We start from the raw sequence: 4077 nt of genomic DNA, 5'->3' as shown, positions 1-4077 counted from the left end.
CCAACTCGGTTTACCTGCTACCGAGTCATTCATAAACATAATTACGTCATCATATTACACTTAAAACTCGCCTTAACATATCGCTACCAAACTCGCGTTCAGAATAACATGAAACCTATAATTAACATTAATTCATTCTTTCATATAACATATAATTGCATACCCTCATAACCAATTAATCTATCATGTTCTACATTCAATCATAAGCAAATCATCTTACACAAATCAATTATTACGCAGCGGAAAATTTTCAACCAATAAACAAGGCATAAGCGCTTTAATATATGCTATGTTTCAAATTACACTACAACAAATTGTCACTTGCGCCACGAATTATGCCACGGGAATTTATATTTCGTGGCTAAATTCTGCTTAGCCACGGGAAAAATTTATTCATTATTTTGGAAAAATTTTTATGCCACGGGATAATTTTTCCCGTGGCAAAAAGTCACTTGCGCCACGAAATAGGCTACACCTGTGGCAAATAATCATTTTAGCCACGAACTATGTCACACCCAAGACGAAATTTTAATTAGCCACGAATCGTTCCGTGGCAAAAAAAAATTTTAGCCACGAACTAACAAACTCCTGTGGCGAGTATCTTTTCCGACTTAAAGTAAGATATTTTCTTGTTAAGGCAAACTTAAAATCTAAAAGAAACTTAATCGAATATAAATAATATGAAAATGCATTTAAATATAAAATTTTGAAAACACTTTGATTAATTTAATTAATATTTTATTATTATTTTATTTACTTTAATATGAAATTTTAAAATTTTATAAACTTATATGCAAGCAAAGAAAAGTTTATCGTCTAAATTGTTTTATTCTTTTAGAAATCACAATTAAGTTTTGCAGGTTTTTCAAAACATTTCTAATTTAAGAAATTTGTTTTAATATATAATTCTGTTTATTAGAGTCGTGAAGTTCTTTTAATTTTTTAATTAAAACATTATAATCTTGAATAACAATATGAAATGATCGTATCACATTTAAAGACATAGCATATAAATAAATAAGTTATTTATCATCTATCTTTGATAAATCTAAAATTAATATATTGTCAAATTGGTTCATTCAAAATTTGATTTATAACTTTATTTGTAAGATATTTACAGAAAAATTTGAATTTGATATAAAATTTAACTTCGTGAGAAAAAAAGTTTGGGAAAATAGTTATTAGGAGTGAAAAAAACGACAATTAGATTAAAAAATTGATTAAATAAAATAAGTGCGCTGAGAAATGAAAGAAAAAAATGATCTCCCACAAATCAATTAAGAAAAATGTATCAGAAAAATTATCAAAATAAAAAATTCAAGGGTTAATCGATAAGCATTACCGATATAAAGACCCTTTTTCATAATCAGTACCAACATAATCAATAATTAGTAATCAATACCAAAATATTAACTTTTTTCAACGATCGGTACTAAGTCGCCTGAAAATCTAATCTCAACCTACTTGAAAAGGTCCAAAAAGCCATCATTCAAGTATAAATGTCCACTCACCCACTTCCCATATCCCTCTCTTAGATGAAAACACCTTTAAAGTAGGAAAAAAATCAGAGTAAGAAGGCGACTTGGTACCTATCGTAGAAAAAAGTTAATATTTAGGTAGTGATTACTAATTATTGATTATGTTGGTATTGATTATGAAAAAGATGACTAAAGTTGGTAGTGTTTATCAATTTACCCAAAATTCAATATGGAGAAATTGTTTTCATTGAAAATGAGCACATCACTGGGAAAATATTGAAATTATAATAATTTAAAGTCACATGTGCAAATAATGTCAAAAATTTGAGGAAAAAAACGATAAATCATAAAAAGGAGAAATCAGTTTAAGATAATAAGCGATTCTATTGTACGACAGTGTTTTTCGTGTTTTTTGAGTATAAAGTGACTACTTTTTGGTTACTAGTGACCAATTTGGGGGGAAAAAAGACCTTAAGTTATAAAAAAGTGGTCATTATTTTACCAAAAAATGGTTAATTTTTCATATCGTATGTACGAAAGTCATACAATAGCATTTGCATAAAAAAAATATACGAAAAAAATGAGTACAAGAGAAATGAAAATAAGAATGTCGATAAACTAAAAAAAATAAAAAAATGTTAGGAAAACACGATTAAGTTTACTTTTTAGAGAAAATGGTTTTGCTAACTTGGGCAAAAAAATGTGGTCAAAATCATTAGTCGGGAGGGTAACATCGAAAATTTGATTGTTTTTGCCAAAATAATGTTTTTCCCGCAAAAATTCGTAAATCATGTAACATTTTTTTAATTAAATAATACTAAAGGTAAATTTTGAAAGGAAAAAATAAACTTAAAAAGATGCAAAGTACTAATTATATCAACAAAGTTAACTTTCGGTTTCGGTAGCACATCAAAAGAACTCTAAAGTTAAGCGTGCTCAGGTGAGAGTAGTGTTGGGATGGGTGACCTCCTGGGAAGCCTCTTTGATGCGCGCGAATGCATGATCGGTGAAACCATGCACGATCGATGAAACCAAAGAACGTTCAAATGAATCGACTTAACTAGCGAAACCAGTACCGAGATTGTCACTATTCCATATATGATAAAATATTGATCGTGAAAAAAAAATTATATAACATTTTATTTATTTAATTTTCATATATATTTTTTTGCCACGGGAATTATTTTTTGGCCACGGGAGTTATTAGCCACGAGAGAATCCGTGGCCAAAAATTTAATAATAGCCACGTTCTTATTTTTCCCGTGGCTATCTGTTTGCCACGACCACTTGCGTCACGGAAGGTATTCCCGTGGCTAAATGATTTAGCCACGGAAATTTAACACTTGCGCCACGAATTTAGCCGTGGCCCAAGTGCTCATTTGTAGTAGTGTTATAACCCAACAATTCTATAACTATCATCATCGTACTCACGGTAGGGTTTATAAACTCGTACATGACTACCGTCACCATCAACTTACAGCAAACACCAATATGTTCATCCTTCTATTATAGCACACCCATTCACATTCCCAAGCATTTCTATTGAATAGACTTTTGTCACATATCTCACAATCATCATACAAGATCATTAATCATGCCAAAACTTCACTAAGCACGACCCACATACTACTATCATATTCTTATTAACTCTAACCAAGGCTCAACTACAAGTAACTCAGACACAATTAGCATACACGTCACACATATACACACGGACTCCACATTCCCGTACCATGTGACTGGCTTAAGTATCATGAGGCCAAGATTTTGAAATGAGGGCGCCTACTCACCCAAAACCTAGCATCAGCTGGGGCTCCCATTACACATACATCAGGTTCATTTTATTAGACTCACTACGTTCATTATTTTCATTTGTTACAGGTTCCAAAATCGTCGCTCTGATACCACTTTGTAACACCCCCATATTCATAGGAGCCTTAACTAGGCCTTCCTTAGCATATAAGGGCGTTACCATCTCGGTTGCCCGAGGATAGTAATAATCAAATGTCGATAAGAGAACTATTATGTTATATTACAAGTGATTTAAACCAACTAATAAAATAAAAGATACAACTCAAAGACTGCTCGCTATGACCATCATATCTCGTGAAGACTCATCCCTGCCCGGACTCCAGCTATCAACAAAATCAACACCTGCTAAGACCGACTGCTCACCATAAGGGATCACGGCAGACACATAACAAACAAACAACCACACAAGGTCAGTACTGAGATAAGACACGACAATCGCAACTACAATTATCAACACAATACACGCTATCAATCTCATACACAATCACGATAACCCAACCAACTCTGTCACTGATTGTCCACTGGACCAGCCCTGCCAGTGGGGGACCGCAGCCGTTCCCACCTAAGCCCCGCTAATCATATCGAGCGATAACCCTGTCCATTAATGTGCACATCCCCTTCCATGGCGGGTTCCACGAAGGGCGAAACTAGGGCGTGAAGCCACTCCCGCAAGTGACTCCACTCAGCCGAGAACGCATCTCGAGAACCAGAGACAACAACCACAATCACAATCACAACCGTCACAATACAATCACGATACTAAATAATCACAATACAACCACAACGA

The sequence above is a fragment of the Silene latifolia genome, chromosome 9 (genome assembly GCF_048544455.1).
Source record: "Silene latifolia isolate original U9 population chromosome 9, ASM4854445v1, whole genome shotgun sequence".
NCBI lineage: Eukaryota > Viridiplantae > Streptophyta > Magnoliopsida > Caryophyllales > Caryophyllaceae > Silene > Silene latifolia.
The sequence above is the reverse complement of the archived record's forward strand: the minus strand, read 5'-3'. Positions refer to the sequence as shown.